This window comes from Quercus suber, unplaced genomic scaffold (genome assembly GCF_002906115.3).
Source record: "Quercus suber isolate HL8 unplaced genomic scaffold, Cork oak 2.0 scaffold_146, whole genome shotgun sequence".
In the NCBI taxonomy this organism is placed as follows: domain Eukaryota; kingdom Viridiplantae; phylum Streptophyta; class Magnoliopsida; order Fagales; family Fagaceae; genus Quercus; species Quercus suber.
Genome location: NW_027069607.1, coordinates 1,198,222 through 1,223,216, shown reverse-complemented (window position 1 = coordinate 1,223,216; position 24,995 = coordinate 1,198,222). Strand labels below are relative to the sequence as shown.

At 33.2% G+C, this 24,995-nt stretch overlaps 2 long non-coding RNA genes and 1 pseudogene across 3 annotated transcripts; 2 read left to right on the top strand and 1 right to left on the bottom strand.

The window, feature by feature from the left end:
• On the bottom strand, window positions 1–2,880 carry LOC136068985 (uncharacterized). The gene is made up of 3 exons (XR_010630278.1): window positions 2,741–2,880; window positions 2,195–2,258; window positions 1–1,023 (listed from the first exon to the last, which is right to left on the bottom strand). It is a non-coding gene; the product is annotated as an uncharacterized LOC136068985 (long non-coding RNA).
• Window positions 2,881–10,476: 7,596 nt separating this feature from the next.
• On the top strand, window positions 10,477–13,269 carry LOC111984395 (beta-amyrin 28-monooxygenase-like; annotated as a pseudogene).
• A 6,236-nt stretch (window positions 13,270–19,505) lies between these two features.
• LOC136068992 (uncharacterized) lies at window positions 19,506–24,556 on the top strand. 2 transcript variants are annotated; one of them, XR_010630289.1, is made up of 4 exons: window positions 19,506–19,691; window positions 23,313–23,379; window positions 24,156–24,230; window positions 24,333–24,556. It is a non-coding gene; the product is annotated as an uncharacterized LOC136068992 (long non-coding RNA). The 2 variants fall into 2 exon arrangements; XR_010630288.1 differs by lacking the exon at window positions 23,313–23,379 and having other exon boundaries at window positions 19,509–19,691.
• The last annotated feature ends 439 nt before the right edge of the window (window positions 24,557–24,995 follow it).

The following is a 24,995-nucleotide window of genomic DNA, read 5'->3' as shown; positions in this document are numbered from 1 at the left end:
GGGGGAGGAAATTATATCACATATCTTACTGTATTGCAACTTTGCTAGGGCAGTATCCCAAGACATAGTCCTTTTACCTTATTTCCATCTTGCTTTATATTTGATATGCTTTGTTTAGCCTAGCTCTTGGTTTTTGGAAATTAGTTAATCACTTACACTTGAACTAATCTTATTCATTTTACTTCAAAGTGATTAGCCACAAAAAGCACAATTTAGGGTTCTAAATATTTGCTAAGGTTGCTATAGCATCTTTCAAGAATTACCATAAATACTTCTGAGCTTCAGCAAAAACCTCTAAAACAACGGCTGCAAAATTGCATTCTGTCCAAGCAGATAATGATTGAGGACATGATACACTTCATGCAAGTGGTATTTACAACTCAGTGGAGCCTCTGGCTCCACCAAAACCAAATAATCCATGAAGAGAAAGAGGCAAGCCCAGTTGAAGCCTTACTAACCTCAAACCATTTGATATGCAGGTACCAAATAGCATATGTAACAGGACAATGGGAAAAACCGAATAGGCCCACCAACACATAAGTGTGCAGGCCTGGCAACTCCATATCAAAGCAGATGGAGTCAGACATAAACAGCGTACAAGAAGTGGAATTTCCTTTGAAGCCATAAGCAGGGAGGGAAGTAGAATTTTGGAAGCTTATGACACCACTAAAACCTGGTCCACATTCATAGCCAAGCAGATTGACATACAAAGTGCAGTCATAAAAGCTACACAGTTGGGGTTCCCAAGCATTATCATCGTCACTGACAGTGAAGGAAGAGAACAGAGGTGGAAGCAGAACAAGGAATTCCATTGGTATAGCAGGGCACCATTTGCAGACATCCAACACTTAAGCCAGCAAGGAATCAAACTCATAGTCCAAGTTGTTCCTGGCCATATTTTGCAGGGAACTACCTCAAGATCAAGACATGCATCAAGTTCCCCGTTCATTCTCTTTGGTTGGACCAAATCCTTTGTAATAGCCGTATTAGCTAAAGACTTCCTGTGTTTGGTACATTCCTGACCTGGTATCAAAAAAAAATAAAACTAAAAGGAATTCAGTATAGAACTAAAGATCCATATATGTTAAAGGGCACCTCGTTGGGATCAAACAGCTCTTCTAGCAAAGAAGTATTCTAAAGGATCATTCTGTATATACATTGCATAAACACAGTCCTGGCTAATTCATCAGCAAGCATATTGACCATTGCTAAAGTACCATAACCATAGCCACAACTGGCACCAATCACTGTATCCCCTTTCAGAACAACATGTTTCCAAACCCTGGTAAAAATAGTCAATATCAACTATTTGATGCCTGGATACATTTTCCTGAAATAATTGGCAAAATAGGAACAAAAATGTTTCAATCTAGAGATGGAATTGGGCAAAAAAATGCATTAACAGGAGCCTGTAGTAGGTCATTCCAATATAGCATCAAACAAGGTCCATAAAACAAAGTCATTTCGTTGACCCACCAAGCAAAAGTAGCATTCAGCTCATAAACTTTAGTACCAAGATGTGTGCGTGTGTGTGTGTGTTTATGGTTAATTATGAAAGAGTTCGGCGATCATCTGCACCAATGTATAAAAAGGCATTTTAAAGATCACCAAAAAATCTAGATTGTGGTATAGTTTCCTAGAAAGGAGCAGTTAATCATGTGCAATTCATTCTGTTTAAGGATGAGCAGATCACATGCAATATAGGAAGTGAAGTAAGAATGGGATATGTATAGCAAGCATATTATCATTGAGTATGCCATTGAAGTGTCAATAAAAGACATCTAGGGACCTTAAATCAATTGCTAATTGATCGAAAAGATAAGAAAATTGTAGAGAGTAATCCAACATGCCTAATGTTCCAATTTGTGCCCATATCAAACAAAGATTTATAAAAACTTTATCCACACATGCACATGCAAGCACACAAAACCCCAAAAACTAAAACTTGCATCAGGTGCTTCAATTGTTCTAAGAACTTATTCTCTGCTGTAGAGTGCATTTTCAAATTTTACTTTGTTTTCTCCTATTGTTCCCACTATATATAATGCCAAAAGAGGTGGTGAAGCGAATTTTTCTGTTGCCTTCTAATCCGAACTAGCAAAGATTAAAATCTTTGTAAAGAATCAAAATAGCAAACCAAATAAACAACTACGTAAAATAAATATTTCGAGGAATCCAGTCTTTAAGTACTTACAAGTAACCGAAGTCTGTTGTCTTCTTCCTCCCAAAGACATATCTCATAAGAAAATCCTCCATTCCTACATCACAGCATTCATATTCAAAACATACATATATAACTATATACATACATTCGAAGAAATCAGAAGAACTAGAGTTGAACTGATTCATCAAATTCTTCGCCTAGTCTTAGCACATGTACTGTGGAGGGGAAGAAGCAAAACTCAGAATAGTTCCTTTCATACTTAACACAATTAAATTTGGATTAAATTAAATCGAATCTAATCTAATCATACATACCAGCAAATAACAAATTAAGTTTATAGAAATTAACCTATAAGTTTAAAGCAATTAAGCTTCAGTTTAATGAAAAGGTTTCAAATTTACAACAAAACCCAGATTTTTATAAGTATAGTTTCTCAAAGAAATCCATCAGCATAGAAGCAAATATTGAATTTTAGCATAAACCCAATGGCCAACCGCTACTAGTACTCTGTTTTCTTACGTCGGACAAGGAAGAAGAAAATAATTTTATAAGAAGTGAAAGAGGGAAAAGGGGTACCAAAAAGAGGAGAATCAAGTGGAATAAGATTTTCAGAAGAAGCGAGAGTCCATTTGGCTCAATGGCTTTCACGCAGAAGTGAGTCCATTCTCTAGAGTTACAAAGGAATGTGAAGAAGAACAAAGTCTAAGCGTAACATGTTCGAGAAAATATAGGTAAAACAAAAACAGTTAACACTTGAAATAAATAACACACAATCCTAAAGTAATCCCACATTGAGAAAATACAAGTAAATTGTTTTATTTAAGTAAATTGTTTTATTTATAAATTGTTGCAACAACCTTGGCAATTGCCGAGCTTAGTATCGTAAGCTTGTAACCGAGTTGGGGCATTAAAATAGTTAGATGTATGCCGAGATTGTCTAGGTGGGATGTGGTTAATATATTGATTTGTCCAATATGGAGTCTAATATTCAGCATGCCCCTTGCCCTTGGGTTAAAGGGCACCCCCATCCACAATGGATGGGTAGCCCACATCTCATATTGGATTGTTTGTTAAGGATTGGGGTATCCCCACAAATCAACACACAACCCCTCCCAGCATGCTATCTGGTTCTTCTCCATACAAACAACCACTTTTTTTTTAATTTTTAATTTTTTACATTTATTTGTTGTCAATCTGTGTAAAAATCAAAATTTTTTAGATGAGCTTTACCAATCTATTTTCATTTTTTATACAATTATTTATTATTAATCTTGTTTTTTTTTTAATAAGTTGAACGGCCATTCAAAAACCACTTCTTACCTTTACTAATATAAGAAAAAATATACATATATATATAAGAAAAAAAAATCGTTTTTTTTTTTTTTAAATGATCATTATCAATCTGTTTTCAATTTTTTTTTTTTCCTTTTAAATACTTTCCTATCTAATCTTGAAAAAAATATTTTTTTTTTTTCTTTTTAATATGTTAAAATTAAAAAAAAAAAAAAAAAAAAAAAAAAGAAAGAAAAAAGAAAGCCGAACAGGACTAGAATTGATAACTTGCTATATATACCCTTCATTGGGCTAATTATAAAAGATGGAGTCTAATAGAAATTCGAAGGCGTTAAGACTTTGACAGAGAATTGTTATTATAGTATTGAAATCCTTTGTGGAACAATTGTTTGTCTTTATCTAATGGGGAGAAAAGGGATAAGATGATCAATAATTTGGCAGGCCTAATTGAACAAAGAGGTTGGCGAATGTGAACAACTGGTTATAGTGCTCACAATTGTTTTTAATGACGCTCCCAATATGATAACCAAAGCCCATATCAAGATCATCAAGGCTTTAGGGTAATTCAACTATAGAGTTCTTTCCATCCATCTTGAAATGAGTAAATTGGATTTTACCTTATCATCAACATTTAAAAAGTGTTGAGTATCATAATTTTATTCTTTATTTTAAATATTGATAACGTGATAAAATCCAATCACTCATTTCAAGAGTGAATAGTATTTTAGAAACTCTATAGTTTAGTTCCTTAAACCTCTAGAGGATCATAATTTGGTAAAGCTTTACAAGGTCCTAAATCATAAGTAGAAGTTTTTTCCAGATTGGAGAGTGAAGGGTCTTTAAGAGAGCATTGCACACAAGGTGTACATTGTAAGTTTTTTGGTTTGATTAAAATAAAGGATAGATGGTTGATGCTATGCAATAACTTAAACAACTTGGGTTTGTGGCTATGGATGATTCCTGTGATAATACAGTGAATTGTGTACTGTGAAAAGATGTGTGTGATGAAAATATGTAGAGAAAAAAATGAATCATGGCTAGTGATGTGGCTGAGTAAATTAGTGCTCTAAAGGCTCTCTAATATACCGTAAACAAAAATTTGGACCTCTTTTCTGTTGAAACACTTCTTGCATTTATAGAGATAGCTATTTTCCTTATTTCTAAAGCTATGAGGTCTAGAATTGGGTGGAATTACTAGAGTGTTGATTGGCTAGGTGGGACTCACTTTTATTATACTTCCGATTTGCTCTAAATTTTACTTTTTTTTAAGAGATAATTAAGCCTTTTTAGCAAATTCAGACTCTCTCATGATTCTGTTATTCCATCATTCAAACCCTAATTCATTAGTTTAAATAAATGCATTATTTGATAATAAAAATAATTTTTTTTTTAAATTAATAAAAAGTATAATATTATTGATTTGGAATTTTTGATTGCTTGCAAGTCTACCATAGTTAAAGTTATGAAACAATAGGGCCTTATATCAATTAATCATTTTATGGACCAACTAAAATTAATCTTGGATATATAATCCTATGTATGCATTTGTATAATATGATCATGAATCAACCAATTAGATTCATTTTGTGACTAGCGATTGGTCACTTAATTGACAAGACTCCATAGAAGAAAGCTTGATGAAGTTTTATGCTAATAGGAACTTAGAGGGCTCAAGTATATTAGGGAGATTTAGCAAATCACTTCCTATCTTGCAAGTGATTTGCTCAATATTGAAGGAGAATGAATTGCACCACATCATGCTGTCATTTAAAATGCTCCTTTCTAGGAAATAATACCTCAATATTCTAGATTTGGTGGTGAACTTTAAGATGCCTTTTTTTACACTGGTGCAAATGATTTCAGAACTCTTTTGCAATTAAGCATACACACACACACACACCCATCTTGATAGTTCAGTTTACGAGGTAAATGCTACATGTGCTTAGTGGGTGAACAAAATGAGCTTGTTTTATGGACCTTGTTTGACACTATATAGGAATGAGCTTCTACAGACCCCTGATGAGCCATTTTCAAGTTCATTTGCAGCAGTCAATAAACCCAATTGATATTCAGACTTCAAGTAATATTTTGTTTGTTCTGATAACTTTAGTAAATATTGTCCATTTTGTCCTCTACCTTCTCTAAATTGGTACATTTACATTCGTGTTTTGTATATTATTTCAGGCAACTGCAACCAGTCAACCGGGCATCAAATATTTGCTAATTGCTGTTGCCTATGTTTACCAGGGTTTGCAATTGCAAATATGTTGTCCAGAAAGGGGATACAATCATTGATAACATTTATGATACATTAGCAATGGTCAATGAAATATGCTAAATTTACTCCTAGTAAGTATTTAGAACCCTTAAACCTTAAAGCAAACTTATATGGCTAAGTTGATTTTTTTTTTTTTTGATACCAACAAAGGAAGATACAGAGTTTATCAATATTACAAAAGACTAGGACCAACCCAAGTATAATATTGTGGCATTTTGATTGCCAATTTTGCAGCAACATAAACAAAATCAAGGACACAATTGGGGACAACTAACAGATTACAAACAAAACCACTTTGGTACAAAATATCCATATCAGCAATCAAGGATCTCTCATGCCAAGCTGGAGTCTTAGACCTGTGAACAAGTTGGATCAGATTCTTGTTGTTTGTCAAAAGGAGAATCCTATTAAATCCGTAGTTGTTGGCTATGATGACTGCTTCCATCAAGGCCTCCTGTACAGCCCCATTTGTTGAACTTGCATTGCTGCTAGCTACACAATACAATTTGATAACTCCTGGCATATCCTCAGCTTCATAAGCCCAAGCACTTCTATTACACCTAGAGTGTCTAACCCCTGCAATCTTGATTAGCAGCTGCCAGTGTCCTGCAGCTGTGTTGTGTTCAACTCCTGATCTGATGCAGCTTCTGTTTGACTCATAACTGAAGGAATAGGCTTCCTTGTACCTTCCTTGGGACAAAAACCACAGAGAAGCCTTTGCCTTATGTTTCTTCCCAATCTTCCAAATTCCACTCTCAACCTTTTCCCTGAGACATCTGATGCAGTGGAGTTCCTCGGATTCAATTCCTTCATTTCATCTTCTTGCAATTCAGAAAAAGGGTATGGATCAGAATATGCTAACCCTGGTGAAGGTGGGCCAGGGCCAGGTGATATTGGGCTTAAGCTGTTCAAATTGTCCAACCCCGTGTCCAAACTCCTAGTTAGGCCCTGAGAGTTATTCTGTGTTGCACTTATCACATTGCCACGCTGACCCAATTCAGTTCTTGGGCTTGTAGTCCTATCCAATGAGTCTAAGTTTAGACCCAAACTAGAATTGCCCCGTTAAAATCTAGCCCTTCCTCTGTTAACTCTTTGAACAAGATTTTCCGCCATCTCTTCAGGTGATTCAGGGATTTGTCCACGTCTCCATGCAGCCACAACCAAAACCTCAGGTCTGTCCTCATTTAAACTATCCAAATTGAATAGCCTTTCAGTGACAGTATCACTCTCCGTTTCCCAAGTTGATTTTAATACTAAACTAATCAATACAGTCCAATGTAAATGACTTAGCAAATTTCCATACAAACTAACTACACTACAGAAAACATGGAAATACAACGAAGTAAAGGAAATAAAGAGGAAAGCATGCAAACAGCACTAAACACTAAGAAGTGTTTAGGAATAGAAAAAAAAACTGAGCCTTGGGCTTAAAAACCTCTCCCCTGACTATCTGTTGGAAATCTCCACTAGGCAATATAGTTGCAATACATTAAGGTACTAAGAACCTTCCAAGCCCAAAAGCATACATGTACTTGAGCCTTCTAAGCTCCAACTAGCAATCGTTTGCTCCGAGTCCTTTCTCTTCTAACTTACTAAAGACCCTCCATTGAAGCACCAATGGAAACACCACCAATGAAGATTGGATTTGAATGTGGCTTCTCAAGTTTCCATAGCTATTCTCTCACTCACAAGGTCTATGTTTGTGGATGAGGAATGTGATTACAATATCTCAATCAATACAATGAAGGAGATGTAAAAGAGAGGTTGGATTGATTTTCTCAAAGGAAAAAGTTCTCTCTTTTCAAACACTTGATAGGCTTCTCTTGGATATCTCTCTTATGGTTTCTAGGGTTTTTATAACCCTTATCTAAAGCCCCTTGCTGCACCTCACAGCTGTGTGTGTGTGTTCGTTGGCAGATATGCATTGGATATGTGCAGTCTAGAATGTAGAGTATAGAGATCATGCAACTTGCGACTTGGTCACACCCTAAGGTCGCTTGTTGGTCATGAGGTAAACGACTGCACTCACATGCAAACCACTTGACATGTGGACTTCGCGGGCAAGCTAGGTTGCCTCCTAGTCGCATCTAGCAAGATCCCTAATTGATGTAGCTTCCAAACTTGAAGGAGAATCTCAAGTACTCTACTCCAAATTACATTAAAACCCAGGAAAACAATACATGTTAGGTTCATATTTTTATGTAGGGGGCGTATCCTATAACAAAACACAATTTACTTATTTATGATCTGTCATTGTTTTCCACATGGTGCGCATAACATGTTTGTTAAGTGCTTTTAGGAAAGACAGATATGAAGCCAATCAAAACAGTCAATCCTAGTTCCTACTATGGTTTCTTAGGACTGGTTGTTTTTTGATAGGCCAGTGTATTTGAATATGGGTTCATTCATTGTATTTGGGTCATTATTGTATTGGGCTTACTTTTGTACTTAAGGTTTTGTCATGGATTGACAAAGGGGGAGATTGTTAGGGTCGTGTGTTTTGGTATTGTCAACCATGCAAAATTATGTGTCTTTTATTGAGTTTTGATATCTTAAAGTTGTAATTGAAGACTAAGTTGAAGACACAAAGTTTGCTTAAGAAAAGCTAAAAAAAAAGAACACATTTTCAACATGTACCTCAATAGCAGCTCAATACCTTCCGATAGAAGCTCAAAACTTATTGTTCCTCAATAAAAGCTCGATAGTAAGATTTTTTTCTCGATAGCAGCTCGATCTATCAAGTTTTGCAAATCGCATGCAAAAAAGCCCATAACTTATTCATTTGAAGCCCGAATTGAGATTCGTTTGAACTGGTATTTAAAGGACATCATAAGCCATCTATTAGTATGCTTTTCAGAGAGAGAGAGAGAAAGAGAAACACTCAGTTTATGCGGCTAGGGTTTTGTAACCAAGTTTTCTCCATTTCACCAAACCAAAGAGTTTCAAAGTAGATCTGAAGACTCCATTGGTGAAAAAGTTGAAGTCATAGCAACCATCACAAATTTGCTACTATAAGAAAAACCTTCAAGAGGTTGTTGAGGTTAGTTGGAGGTTTCAATTGTGATTGTAGGCGGAGCATTTATATATCGAAGAGTTCAGAGGTTTTGAAGTGGTAGAATGTTTCTGCTGTAAGTTCATCTATTGGGTTTGAAGAGTCTAGAGATAAAGGTTTTATACTAGATCTGAAACTTCTCTTTATTATAGTGGATTGCTTTTCAGGAAGGTTTCCCCTGAGGTTTTTTAATGTGAAATTAGTTTATTTCATTGGTTTTCTTGAGTCATCATATCTTATCTTATTTACTATTCCGTTGTGCATGATATTGATGTTTGTTTGTTTGAACAAGGATTATACATAATAGTTCTAATTAATAGCTTGAGTTTAAAACTTGTAAATTCTGTCAACTAGGGTCTAAATTTCCCAACAAGTGGTATCAGAGCAGGTATACTCTGATTGGATTAATTTCCGTAGTGTGATCCTTGGCCCTCGTTATCATGGATCATGGTACTAACTATGTATACTTGAAAGTTTATATAAAAGCTTTTTTGTAGGCTCTTGATGAAAAAGTATGGTTGGTTATTGAAGTTGGTTGGAAGAAACCAAGTGACCCCCTTGCTACTTGGGATGATGGCAAGATCAAATTTGAAAATTTCAATGTTAGGGCTTTGAATGCTTTGTTTAATGGTGTGACCAATGTGGAGTTCAAGAAAATATCAGCCACTGAAATTGCTAATGAAATATGGACCATTCTTGAGACCACCTATGAAGGTACTAAGGCAGTGAAGATTGTTAAGCTTCAAAGACTCACTGGGAATTTTGAAGAAATAAGGATGGAGAAGGATGAGACATTTGATGAGTTCTATACTAAACTTAAGGATATTCTGAACTCTACCTTCAATCTTGGAGAATCTATAATAGGACCCAAAATTGTAAGGAAAATCCTTAGATCCTTACTTGAAAGATTTCATGCCAAGATCACTGCTATTGAAGAAGCAAAGGACATTGATATAATTCTTTTGACTGAGCTAATAGGGGACCTTCAAACTTATGAGATGGGATTAGGTAAAATAGGAAAAGGTGGAAAAAGTAGGAGCATGGCTCTTAAGGGTATAGTGGAAGAGAGTGATGACTCTGAAGATGAAGATGAAGATGAGGATGAGCATGAGGACTTGACTTTCATAGCTAAGAAGATTAGAAAGCTTCTCCAATATAGGAAAAAGAATAAAACAAAACGCCTAAGAAATATGAATCCTTTAGGAAGGGTAAGAGTGAAAAACCCCTCATCCAATGCCATGAGTATAGTGCCTTGTTGAAATTAAATTGATAAAGCTTAAAACTCCTTCAACAATATTTATAGCTCATGCTAAATAGATATTTTGGATTTTGGGGAGGGGGGGAGGGGGGGAGCAATTTATTTTGGACGCCAAGTTTTTTTTTTTTTTTTTTTTTTTTTTTTTATAGAGAATTTTAACCTATGGCATCCGTTCCTAATGATAGCTCTTTATTATCAGACCAAAACATCAATCAGTTTTTGGTGTAGGCGGGGATTGAACCCCAAATCTCTTATACAATTATCAGAGACTTTACCAGTTGAGCTAACTGAAATCCACTAGCTTGTAGTTATAAGGGAAAAGTAATGGGGCAATCTCAGTATAAATACATTGCCAAGGTTTGCAATCTTGTAATAGAAAACATCACCTTTCATATATGGTCTCACTCATTGGTATAATTTTGGGAGTTGTTATGGATTTTTTCCAAATCATGCTTCACCTTGTAGTCTTTAGTATTTCATCCGCTCTCATCTTTCTCGTATATAAGCAAAAATCAACTCGTGCCAAGTTGCCACCAGGTAAAAAAGGATGGCCTATCATTGGGGAAACATTGGAATTTGCCAGGATAGGGTAAAAGGGAACTCCAGAGATGTTCATTAAGGACAGAATGAGAAAATAGTCTCAGGATCTCTTCAAAACCTCAATGTTTGGGGAGAACATGGTTGTGTTTTGTGGAGCTTCAGGACACAAGTTTCTATTCTCGAATGAGAAAAAATGTGTTGTCACTTGGTGGCCACGTTTCGTGGATAAAGTTGCACTTTTCCCTGAATTTGTTGAAAACTTTGTCCCCGAAGATTCTATTAAAGTAAGGAGGGCCATAGTTCAATATCTCAAGCCAGAAGCTCTTCAATACTTCATACCTATCATGGACTCCATGGCAAAGGAACACTTGGAGGCAGATTGGTCTCCAAACAAACAAGTGAAGGTTTTTCCACTCACCATGAAGTATAAATTTTCTTTGGCTTGTAGGTTGTTTTTGAGTGTCACAGATCCCAACCATGTGGCAAGGCTTTCTGATATCTTTGCCCTTATCATAAATGGTGTGTGCCTGTAAATATCCCAGGCACAGCATACAACCCTGCCATTACAGCAGGAAAAGTTATTCGCTAGGAGTTTTTACAAGTCATCAAACAGAGGAAGAAGGAGCTACCAGAGAATACAGAGAAAGTTTCTCGTGACTTTTTAACTAACACGCTCCTCGCATTAGATGAGAACGGTAGATTTATGGATGATATGTTGAATGCTACCAACATTATGGCCTTAATTATTGGCGGCCATGAAACCACCACTACTACTATCACATTCGTGATGAAGTATTTAGCAGAGAATCCTCATGTTTATAGTGAGGTTTTCAAAGGTACTTCTTCTCAACATGCTATGGGATAATGGCTTCTTTCCATTAAATGAATATTATGTAACGCTTCTTTCATTTTATACTTAGTGTGCTATATGTAGCTCTTCACACATATGACATATTTTATTAATGTGATTTTGAAATGTTATTTAACAGAGCAAATGGAGATTGCAAAATTCAAAGGTCCAAATGATTTGTTGAATTGGGATGACATTAAGAAGATGAAGTACTCTTGGAATGTGGCTTGTGAGACCCTGAGACTAACACCACCTTTAATAGGTGAAAGTTCAATATGTGTCTAAAACACCTTTCAACGTTTAGACCCTAAATTACAAAATATCAATTCCAGCTTATTATCAAACAATTAATGTGCAGAACATGAACATAAGCCAAACATAGAATTAATAAATAATCTAAGCCAATTACAATCACATCCACAGCAGAAAATAAAAGGTAAAGATAAAGGAAGAGATGCAAACACAAGGACAACATGCGATGTGTTATCGAAGAGGAAACCGAAGCCCTCGGCGTAAAACCTTTCCGCCGCCCTCCAAATGGTAAATAATCCACTAAAGAATGTAGTTGGGATACATGAACAGCAGAAGACCCTCCAAGTCTAATCTATCCAGTGTACCTAAACCCTTCAAGCTTCTTGCTCCAACGAGGTTGTGCCAAACCTATTTCTTCTTTAACTTACCGGATTTCGCTATACACCATAGCATCAACCAATAGTCATTGGTCCCTTCCAAACTGCTTCCCTTAGCACCAAATATACCTTCTCACAGACGTGGGTGTGGTGAGATAAGGATTTGGTCAATAGCCTCTTAAGGATGTATCAATGGAGATGAAAAGAGTAGAGGAATTTGTAGAGTCTCTTAGTGAAGATTGGGGATGAGACATTCTTGTTTTTCTCTAGGGTTTCTCTCACAAAAATTCTCTCTGGAAACTCTCTTGATTTCATGGGTATAAGGGTCTATATATAGTGGTGTGTATTTGAAATACAAAGAGTCAGTTTTTGCCAAACAAGGTAAGTTGGCGGCTTGACCTCGAGGCTTGTCCAAGTCGCGAGTTCAAGTCGCGAGGTAACGACCTGGCCAGCCTGGGACTTTTGTCCTGTAATGTGACAGCTAGCGTGACCCTTCACCTTCCCGCATACTTCTCACGTGCACAGCATTTGGCGGCTTGCAAGACACGAGTCAGTCGCAAATCCTAACCACGAGTCTCTGCTTCTTTGCACAAGGATGAGCAATTCTTCACACTCTCTTCACACATTAACCTTACATGAATCTCACCTAAATACAGGGTTACTAAGTGCTAAATTACAAGAAAATTAGCACAGAATAAAGCTAACAAGATGATTGATAAATTTCAACCTTACAGTAGGAACATTTAGAAAGGCTATAGATGACTACACTTACGCAGGCTTTACTATTCCTAAAGGGTGGAAGGTATGTGACACTTATCATCACATTAGCCAAAATGTACATCTTCACTATGTTTTAATGGTAATTCTTAGTGTTCTAAATTAAATCCATATTTTTGCAGATATAATGGTCTGCATATTCCACACACAAAAACCCCGAATACTTTCCAGATCCTGAGAAATTTGATCCTTTAAGATTTGAAGGGAATGGCCCAGCACCTTACACTTTTGTGCCATTTGGAGGAGGACCACGGATCTGCCCTGGAAGGGAGTATGCTCGATTAGAAGTTCTAGTGTTTATGCATAATGTGGTGACAAGATTCAAGTGGGAGAAACTAATTCCAGATGAAAAGATTAATTACAAGCCAGCACCTAATCAAGCTGAGGGTCTACCAGTTTATCTTAAGCCACATAATCATAAATATTAAATTGCTTCAAACATTTGGTGACACAAATTTTATATAAGAAAATGGTAAAAATCTACTACCAATTTTGTAATAAAACTTTTAAAAATATGACAATAAATGTAAATTGCGTCACTTCAACAACATAATAAATAAATGTTTGAATTGCTTATATATATATATATATATTACTGGTGACATATGAGTTTATAAGTCTCACCACTCATGTAACTAATTTGAAATATCCTTAGTATGTTTAAGCTTCCCATTTTTTTTCCCTTTCTGAAGGGCATATTTATGTTTATTGATGTTTCTATAAAAATCAGAACATGGATGGACACATATTTAGCAATACCGGAGTTTCTTGGAATAGATAAAGTTTGATTTATCATCCAAGTCTTGTACCTTGTTTTTTATTTTTATTTATTTATTTATTGATGGTAAGTCTTGTACCTTGTTGTTCATTGCAATACCGGAGTTTCTTGGAATAAATAAAGTTTATATATTATCCACTTAAACCATTCGTCCTGCTTCCGCTTAACTTCTCAGACTCTATAGTATTGCTAAAAAATATAAAGAAAATTTTGGCATAAATAATAGTCATCATATTCAACCATTGCATGCCTTCAAAGCCCCCTCCTCTACTACGTTTTTTAAAAAGAAATTGTAAATTACGCTATTAAATTTTAGAATAATTTTAGTTTTACCTCCTAAATTTTCAAATTTTTTATTTACTCTCCTAACATGTTGTTTTGATTGGGAGTTCTTCTAGCCAAGCTCATGCTGAGATGGACATTAAGTGTCACTATATTCCTAAAAAATAAACTTTTTCATCTCGATTAAAATAACTTTGCTTTGTCCATGTTAATAAAAAAATTATTTAATACTTTATCTACTTTTTTTATTATATTTTTCTAGTTACTTTTTCTATCAATTATTCATTTTCTATTTGTTTTCTTAATAAACAAAGGACAAAATGGGCTTCTGCCCTTTTCGGGCAAATTATATAGGGAAATGCCCTCATTCCCAAACTAAATAGGAAAATGTCCATTTTTTAAAACTCGATTTTTGATAAATCGAGTTAGGAAATTTTTTTTTTCTAAAGCCCTATAGTGACGTTTTAAGGACCTATAGTGACTTTTTTTAACTCGACTTCAAAGAAATCAAGTTATAGGTAAAAAAAAACGCCACTATAGGTCGATTTCATTGCCTATAACTCGATTTCATTGAAGTCGAGTTAAAAAACATCATTATAGGTCCTTAAAACGTCATTATAGGCTCTTTAAAATCACCACTATAGGGCCTAACTTGATTTATAAAAAATTGAGTTTTAAAATATGGACATTTCCCTATTTAGTTTGGGAAGGGGGGCATTTCCCTATATAATTTGTCCGAAAATGGCAGAAGCCCATTTTGTCCAATAAACAAACATAAAACAACAATCTTTCTAGCTTTCTCTTGTTATCCAAATAGAAATCCAACAATCTTACTCTTGCATACTGTTTTTTAATAATTCATTTTCCATTAATCTTACATGTAAAAATTTCATAAATAAAATTATTCAAATCACAAGGGAATTTTTTCCGCATACAAACAAAAATTCATGAGAGAGAGAGAGTTCTCTTTTTTGGTTGGTAAAGATTGATTTATTTTTAGATATTAAAGAATTTGTTTTAATTTTTGAATTTTTTTATGCTATATGATTGGCTTGGCATATTTAATTGACGTATCAAGATTTCATTGGTCCTACTAGTATATATGACAAACTTGAATGTCACTTAACAGACACATCAACAAAGGCGTGGTTGGAAGGGTTCTCAATTAAAATGATAGGTAACATTAGGGGATTATGTTGGTTTATTTAACCCTAAAAGATTAAATCAATAATTTTAAACTTTGGCAAGAAAATTAAAATCACACCAAATTTTAAAGGTCTAGTTAGGCTTCTTCTTCTTCTTCTTCTTCTTCTGCTTCTTCTTCTTCTTTATTTATTTATTTATTTTTATTATTATTTTTTTTTCTACAACAAACAATAATAGGGTCATGTGGTTATTTAGCATGCACCCTTGCCCTTGGGTTGAAAAGCACCCCCACCCACCATGGGTGGGCATCCATTTATGAACACTTAACTTGACCATTAATAAACACGGTGCCATTTTTAGCATGCTACCTGGTTATTCTCCACACAAACAACCACTTGTTACTTTTATTTTTAGTTTTTTTTTTTTAAATTAATTTGTTGTCAATCTTTGTTAATTTTTTTTTTCTTTTACTTTGTTGAATAATTGTTTAATTTTTATCTAATAGGCCTAGGGAAGAAAGGGAAGAAATTATCAATAATTATACTGGCCTATGTCTGAAGTAAATAAAGAGATTGACTTATGAATTTCACTGAATTTCAATTGTGTTATACAAATAATAATAATAATAAAAACCCCCACCTTGTATTTACTTTTTTTTTTTTTTGGTAGTGCTACATGCCTATCCTAAATGACAAATATATATATATATATATATTTGAAAGAAAACAAGGGATCATGTGACATAGTAAAATTTGTCATTTGATTTGACATAGATATGATCTTATTCGACCGTATCACAGTATAATATGAAAAAAAATTAAATTCTCCGGAATATTGCTAATTAGGGATAAAGGGAGGGGGCTATCACCCTTGTCTTTTCCAATCTCTGCCCCTCCTCTTTCTTTTAGATAAAAATTTAAAATAAGGTATAATTTTTGCTAATTCCCCCCTCCCCCCAGCTCTTCATATTTAAAAGGAAAAAAAAAAAAAAATCCTTCCAAAACATACTCATTTTCATGTTGCATTTAGAGAGTTAAGGATATGTAAAGTGTTCTTCTCTACCCACAATAAAATCTCACTATAATAGCTAGGAATTTTTCTTTGACTAAGTTGAAAAATTCTAGGATTTTTATGGTTACAACTTACAACTTTGACACATATCTACTTTGTCATCCATAAAACAAATTTTAAAAAATCATTTAGTTGTCATTTTTATACTTCTCTTGTATAGCATAATTTGTATGTAATGGCATATAAAAAATAATATATATATATATATATTCTACTAGAAATTAATTTATTTATATATTATGTTCTGTTTTCTAAAACTATTGTTGCATTCTATGTCTATTTTGTAATATTTAATGTATTTAAGCAAAAATCTTGATCCACAAACAATTCCAAGATTTTTAATTAGGTTAATTAACAGAGATTAAATTACTCAGATTAAAATTCCAAATCTGGATTGACTGGCATAGATTGAAATCATCCACAAACAATTTCAAAAATTTTAAGCAGGTTGATGAACATGGAATTAATTACTTAGATTACAATTCTTAACCCATTAATTGGCATGTATCCAATCATCCACAGATGATTTCAATACTTTTAATGGAATAATTAGAGGGATTAAAGTTTAAAATTAAATTGTTAACCTCGGATTATTAACATGGATTTAGTTTCTCAATAATTCAAAATTCAATGATCAAAAACAATTCAAGACTTTTAATTGGATTAATTAACATGGATTTAATCATCCAAATTAAAATTCTTCACTCGAGATGATTAACAAGATTTAGTCATCTACCAATTGTTGATTTTCAAGATTTCTAATTAGGTTATTAACAAATTTAAATTTCCATTTTCCCAATGGGCCACAAAAAACATAATTCAAAATTTCATAAAAATCCTAAGAAATAAAAATTACCCCAAAACCTATTTTTTTTAATTTTTTTTTTTTTTATCTACATTATAGACTAGAAAACAACTTAAAGTTTGTTAGGGACTAAAATTAAGCATTCTAATTTTTTAAGTTATTAAAAACAATCACATTAAGTTCATTAGGTAAAATAAACAATTACTTTGAACTTTCGGGATTACAATCACTCGTGGGCTCAAGTTCAAGGACCAATATAGAGTATGTATTTTGGCCTTGTAAATATAGTTTCATGCAAAATATCCATCATTGTAAAAGAAAATATGATACTTCTAAAAATCAATTGAACTTAGTGACTCATGCTTGTAACCAAGTGGGGCAATAAAGTGGTTGAATATATGTTATGATTAATCTAGCTAGTCTTTAGCATGCCCCGTAGCTCTTGCCCTTGAGTTAAAGAATTGTGTTTTTTTGTTGTTGTTGTTGTTGTTGTTGTTGTCAAGTTTGGTACAAACTTGATAAGTTTATTTACTCTATTATTTTTTCAACATGTAAAAATTAAAAAGTTGAATAAGAAAAGCATTGATGACTATATATAGTATATACCCTTCAATTGGTTGATAGTGAAAGCTAGAGCTTTAATAGTTGGTATGTAGCCGTCAAGATCTTAAGGCCGCCGATCTAGTAATGCCTTTTGTCAATCTTGGTCCAAATTTGTTGAGGTAGATTTGCTTTAAGTTCAAAAGTCAAATGAAAGTTGCTTTTATTGGGCTGGTTAATCTTTTCAAGTACTTTCCTTTTTTGGACTGATCGAATGTTGGGTTTGTTAGAACATAGGATAGGTGGAACTGTAACATAGGATAGGTACAGGGTGGCTAATGCATTGTGAGGCTTAAAGCGTCTGTTTAAGTGGGCCTGTTCTTATATTTTTAATATTAATAAAATATTTAATTAACTTTTAGTTTTTTATTTATTTAAAATTTATTTTTTAGATGCAAAATTACAAATTATAATGAATCCATTGTATTACTTAATGATTATACAACTAAAATAAACATTATTTGTTGAGTGGAGCAACTAAATACTAAAAAATTATGATTGAAAATTTTAATGCAATTATTTATTTGATTTCTTTGAATAAAATTTGAGTTGTTAGGATATATGTGATTCACTTGTTCAGAACATATGAAACTATTTTATGTAATTGTCTAATCCTTTAACAAAACGCACTTTACTTGTATTTAGGTAGATCTAGGATGTATTTAATACTTCAAGAAACTGTGTTTCAAGATCAAGTGTTGAAACCATGCAAGTTTGTCCAAATTCAAGTGTGAAGAGTGTTGTTCATTAAAGCTCGATAACTAGCTCGATAGGTAGTATCTATTGAGCCTTGAAAAGTTGTTCTAGCCCGTGGCTCGATAGCAACTCGACAGATAGGGTATCTGTCGAGGTTTATGAAAAATAGAATTTTAGTTCTGTTTTGACTCTAATCCGTGATTATATGTTTGGGCTTTCCTCTTTCACAACCCTAGACATATAAAAAGATTATTTTAATGGCCGTTAAAGGGGACACAAGTTGCACAAGTGTTGAGCAAAGTTTGTTCAAGCAAATTGTGACCGGAAATAGAATTTGCCTTAGTTCATCGTTCTTGTGTAGAAGTTGTTGTGTTTGTGCACTGTAAGGTTTTGTGACTAAGCATCTTCTTGATCTTCATCGTCTGGATGAACTTAAGAACTTTGCAGCCATTAACTTTCTATAGTTGGTGATTGAAGTCGCGTACTGAGATCCGCGCAATTGGTTAGTCACGTATTGGGAGCCGTGCCACTACAACAAAATGTATTTTTAGTGACGAATTTTAGTGAGGAAAAATTTTTCGTCACTGAAAATTTACATTCAGCGACGAAATTCATAATTCGTCACTAAAAATGAAAAAAAAAAAAAAAAAAACTTTATTATTATTATTTTGTAGTTTTGATTTGGTAGTTCCGATTGATTTGATTTTGGTGGTGGTTGAAGTTTTGTTTTGTTTAGTTTAATGGTTCGATTACCTTATAAACTTCAATAATAAATTTTGTTTTGTTTCAATGTGGGTTTTAAATTTTTAAGATTGGAATGGGTCTTGTTTGATTATCGGATTAGGCTTGTGTAGCTGGAGTTTGGTTTTGTTTGAAGTTTGAAGCTGGGCTTAGTTGAATGTGCTTGTGGCTTCAGCCTATTTTGTTTAATCGTTTTTATTTCTTGGGTGGTAGGAGATGGGGCACAAAGTGGGCACTAAATGGTTCGTCCTCTATGTCTTTTGCTTAGTTACAGGCCTACACGTGTGTTCTTATAGATGTGCACGTGTGTAGTGCCTTGAGGCTTGCATATCTATGTGCATTGCCAATACATTAGTCTTTGGGGTCCTTTATGCTTTAGTCTCTCAATTGCTCACTCCTCTGTAAGCCTATTTTATCAGCCTTAAGTTCCCTGGTTTGGACTGTCTTCATATTATATATTTAAATTTTGTCTTCTCCTTTTAAAATTATTATTATTTTTTTAGTTGGGTTTGTGATTTTTACTTAGTTTTTTTTTTCTGGGCTTGTGTGTGTGTGTGTTTTTTTTTTGGGTGGGAAATTGAAGTTTTGGTATATGAGAATGTATTTTTGTTTTTGGTTGGATTAGGCATTTGAGAAGCACAGTGTGGAGAAAGACGTTGCAGAGAATATAAAGAAAGAGTTTGATAAAAAGCATGGCTCCACTTGGCGCTGTATCGTCGGCAGAAACTTTGGTAACACCACTTCCCAATCCATATTGCACAACCTTTCCTTTCTGGGTTTTTTTTTGGGGTGGGGTTCAGATTTAGATTTAATGGTATTTAATGGTATATGGTTTTTTTTTTTGGAAATTGGAGTTTTTGTATAAGTTTTAGTTATTTATTTTTGGGCATTTTGTGTTGTGAGAGATGGTATGGAATAGATCTAGTGTTAAAGCTATTGATTGGATACTAGGAATGTGGTTAATGGTTTTATATTTAGTGGTTGAGTTTTAAGTTGGACTTTAAATTTTTTGACTTATTTGTGGGGCTCTGAGTAGATTGGTGTTATTTATTTACTTTCTTTTTGTGGTTTTTAGTAATTAAGGTAAGAAGTAAATGCAGTTGCAGCTCTGTATCTTTGTGTTTCTCTGTGTAATCAATAACTAAGGATAATGCTGAGTTGACTGTTTGGACTTTGTTTGAGAACTTAAAAGAATGCTTAATAGTTGTAGTTCAATGGTTCATATAGGATAAACTATAGTTGAAGCCCGAAACCCATTTAATCTTCAGTTTACCTCATTGTTAGGCACTTATCACCAATTCATTGGCTAGACTTTGCTGTTGCTTGTTTGACAAAACAAAATTCCCTTTTATCAATTATTATTTTAAAAGGAGAAATAACTTATCAAGTGTATTTAAGCTCAAGTGGATGCCTTGCAATCTCACGTCTTTTTCTACATACCAGTTTAAATTACATACCCATGACTAATTTTCACCAACGAGACAGTGGCTAAGCTAGAATTCAATGACTTAGTATAGATACAAGCATCAGTTTTAAGAAATTTAAGTGGGGAAAAAAAAAAATAGGCCACCCCATTCACTACATTTATCAATTTCCTCTGCAGAAGATTTGTTGCAGAGAGTGAAATATGGAAACTGCACTGGTTTTCTGTTAGAAATTCATGGTTGTAACAGACAATCAACAATATCTCAGACCAACTTGGTGTTGGTGAGTTTTGCCTTTATGGTTTGGGACAAAAATCAAGAAGGGTAGGGAGAGTTGAACTTTATATTGGCTTGGTTCATTACTAGGGAGTAGTAGGGACTAGAGTGTGGCCTTTGAGATTTGAGGTTGAAAAAACCCAATTAAAATATTAAAAACCCAATTGGAGAACCTTTTTTTTTTCCTAATATAATGAATGTAATTTTTGAAGTTTGTGTTGTTTTTTCCTAGATAGGCATACTAGGTGTACTTAAAAGAGCATGGAACAAAACAATGATGATGTTTTCTAATGAGTAATAACAAGTATTTTAGTCCTATCCTTTTTTTTTTCTTTTTTTTCCCAATAAGTATTCATTAGGTACACTACCGCACTTCTTTTTCTTTAAGATTTTTGAAATATAACTATTTATAAAAACTATATCTAAGAAAAATAAAATTCCCTCCTATTAAAAGATCAAATTTTAAGTATTTTTACTATTAAATAATTGATTAAAAGAGAGAATTAAATGAAAAGTTTGGCTTAAATCTAATACTTCAATGCCTTAAATACTGTACAAACACCACCTGTGTATAATAATAATTACGTATTAATCTTGTATCTTATCCTATATATTAGAATAGTGTACAAAAACCTTGCCCTTAAATAAAGCATACTTAAAACTCTAAAAGTAATTTACTTCTAAAATAATTCTGCAGCTCACAAAGAAACCATCTTTCTTATTAAGAAATTTATATTCAAAACAAGAGTGTATATATATATATATATATAAAACAAGAAAAGCGGAGACAAAGTAGGAGCCAAAAAATATACATATAGTTACAATATAGGGTGGTGGGCCACCGCATGCTCAAACTTCAACTACAACTACATTTTACTTATAAAACACACACAGTTTTTAAGGGGTTTTTTCTTTTACTCTTGAGTTTTGTTTTGGTGGGTGTGTACGTACCTGCCAATAAGAGAGAGGCTTAAATGTTTCATTGACAATAGTAGCTAAACAAATTAAATGGATCTTGCAGTGTGGGTGGGTCACCATTAGGGAAGTCAAGAGACAAAGGGCAGCAGCCCCTTTCTTTGGTATTATTTCTTCGAATATTCTTCTAGGTGTTTAGCAATTAAGGTTGACATATACCCATTTGACAAAGTCCTTGCCAATCAGCTACGTTAAAATAGAATTTGAAGTCTTTGATATGTGGTTTTTAGTACATGGTTTTTAAAAGAAAATTTATTAATATCTAAGTTCTTAAATATATATAAAAAATTGTTAATATATTATTGAGGTTTGTCAGAAGAGAGACCTTTTCTCCATAAAGTGAAAAGAAGATATGCTAGTCTACTTTTGCTCATTTGTTGACTTGGGTCTCAAAGTTTGAAAATATATATATTGATTTTTACGTAATTATATCTTTCTAATTTATCTTGCACTTGTTTGTGAAAGTGATCAAGTATCTATATATATAAATCTAACTTCTTTCTTTAGTTTTGTACACCTAAAAGGATTGGTAATTTAGCCAATTTATTTAGTTGTGCACCATTTAAATATGAATATGAATTGGGTTTGGGTTTGGGTGAAATAGGAAGCTAAATGAAGTGATAATGAGCATTGAGAATGGGTACAAGTCTAGTTTAGGGGAAAAAAATTGTCTGCAAATCCTCATTAGTACTAGTAACTTACAAGCATAGTAACTTTTTTTTTTGGCAGGCAACTCATTCTTTGTTTGTGGTCACTTTGGATTTCTTTGATTGAGGTGTGTGGTGGCTTAAGCATAGTGAGTAATTTCTTATTAAATTCTTATAAGCATTATATATTGTTTTGTTGAGAATTGGTATTGTGATGGGTTGTTGTGTTGAAGCAAGCGGGTGGCTTGTATGGTGTTATAAGGTGGTTTAAATTCATATTTATAAGAGAGAGGCTTAAATGTTTCATTGACAATAGTAGCTAAACAAATTAAATGGATCTTGCAGTGTGGGTGGGTCACCGTTAGGGAAGTCAAGAGACAAAGGGCAGCAGCCCCTTTCTTTGGTATTATTTCTTCGAATATTCTTCTAGGTGTTTAGCAATTAAGGTTGACGTATACCCATTTGACAAAGTCCTTGCCAATCAGCTACGTTAAAATAGAATTTGGAGTCTTTGATATGTGGTTTTTAGTACATGGTTTTTAAAAGAAAATTTATTAATATCTAAGTTCTTAAATATATATAAAAAATTGTTAATATATTATTGAGGTTTGTCAGAAGAGAGACCTTTTCTCCATAAAGTGAAAAGAAGATATGCTAGTCTACTTTTGCTCATTTGTTGACTTGGGTCTCAAAGTTTGAAAATATATATATATATTGATTTTTACGTAATTATATCTTTCTAATTTATCTTGCACTTGTTTGTGAAAGTGATCAAGTATCTATATATATAAATCTAACTTCTTTCTTTAGTTTTGTACACCTAAAAGGATTGGTAATTTAGCCAATTTATTTAGTTGTGCACCATTTAAATATGAATATGAATTGGGTGGGTTTGGGTGAAATAGGAAGCTAAATGAAGTGATAATGAGCATTGAGAATGGGTACAAGTCTAGTTTAGGGGAAAAAAATTGTCTGCAAATCCTCATTAGTACTAGTAACTTACAAGCATAGTAACTTTTTTTTTTGGCAGGCAACTCATTCTTTGTTTGTGGTCACTTTGGATTTCTTTGATTGAGGTGTGTGCTGGCTTAAGCATAGTGAGTAATTTCTTATTAAATTCTTATAAGCATTATATATTGTTTTGTTGAGAATTGGTATTGTGATGGGTTGTTGTGTTGAAGCAAGCGGGTGGCTTGTATGGTATTATAAGGTGGTTTAAATTCATATTGGAAGTGTTTCTTATATTTTTGGGAATTGTGAATGGATATTGTTAATTTATACGTGATGGATATTATTTAATTGTTTTCAGTACTTATAAGCATTATATATTGTTGAGTTGAGAATTTGTATTATGGTGGATTGTTGTGTTGGAGCAAGCGGGTGGCTTGCGTGGTGTTATAAGGTGGTTTAAATTCATATTGGGAGTGTTTCTTATTTTTTTGGGAATTGGGAATGAATATTGTTGATTTATACGTGATGGATATTATTTAATTGTTTTCAATACTTATAAGCATTATATATTGTTTTGTTGAGAATTGGTATTATGGTGGGTTGTTGGAGTAAGCGGGTGGCTTGTATGGTGTTATAAGGTGGTTTAAATTCATATTAGGAGTGTTTCTTATTTTTTTAAGAATTGTGAATGGATATTGTTGATTTATATGTGATGAATATTATTTAATTGTTTTCAATACTTGTAAGCATTATATATTTTTTTGTTGAGAATTGGTATTGTGGTGGGTTGTATTAATGTAAACTTGTGCATTCATGAATGGGATATGACTTTATCTAAGTAGCTTATAGGCTTAGATGTTAGAATACATTATGCATGTGTTATCCTTATTTTGCTAAAGTAACATTCACCTTGCAATTGTAGTCAAACATAGATAAAAGTTGGATGACAATGGATAAGGCATCTAATGGTAGATGTTAGAAATGTTAGAATTCATTGGTATGTGGTTACTCTTAATGCATTGTTAGAAATGTTTCTTATAACATAGTTAATGTTTTTACTTTATGATTTTAATGTAGTATTTTTTTTATATTTGTGCAGATTTCTTATTGGTGGCTTTTAAGGCATTTACTTTTGACATTACTTGAAGACATTTGAGGACATCTTCCATTGGTTCTAATTATATTATACTACATTTTTTGTATTGTTATAAAACATCTTAAGTTATTATATGTGTTGTAAACAATTATTGTATGGAAGAATTTTGAATTGGATATTTGTTTTAATTTTAACTTATGGAATGTATGAATTGATTTTTTTATAAATGTGTTGTTGAAATAAATGTGTTAATTAAATGTGATGTTTTAATAATGTAATGACAGGTTACAGGTTAATATTAACGTCATGAAAATAATAAAAATAGAAAATAAGTTTTAGTGACGAATTTTTTCGTCACAAATATAGCAATAAAAAATTGTTTTAGTGATGAAATATTTCGTCACTAAATGTAGCGGAATTTTGTAAGAAATGATTTTAGTGACGAAAATTTTTGTCACTATATGTGATTGGATTTTCTTAAAAAAAGTTTTAGTGACGAATTTTTTCGTCACTATATATACCCGAAAATAGTTTTAGTGACGAAATTGTTCGTCACTAAATATGATTTAATAAATTGAAATGGTTTTAGTGACGAAATATTTTCGTCACTAAATACTGTTTTTAGCAAGGAAAACATTTAGTGATGAAACATTTTCGTCGCTAAAA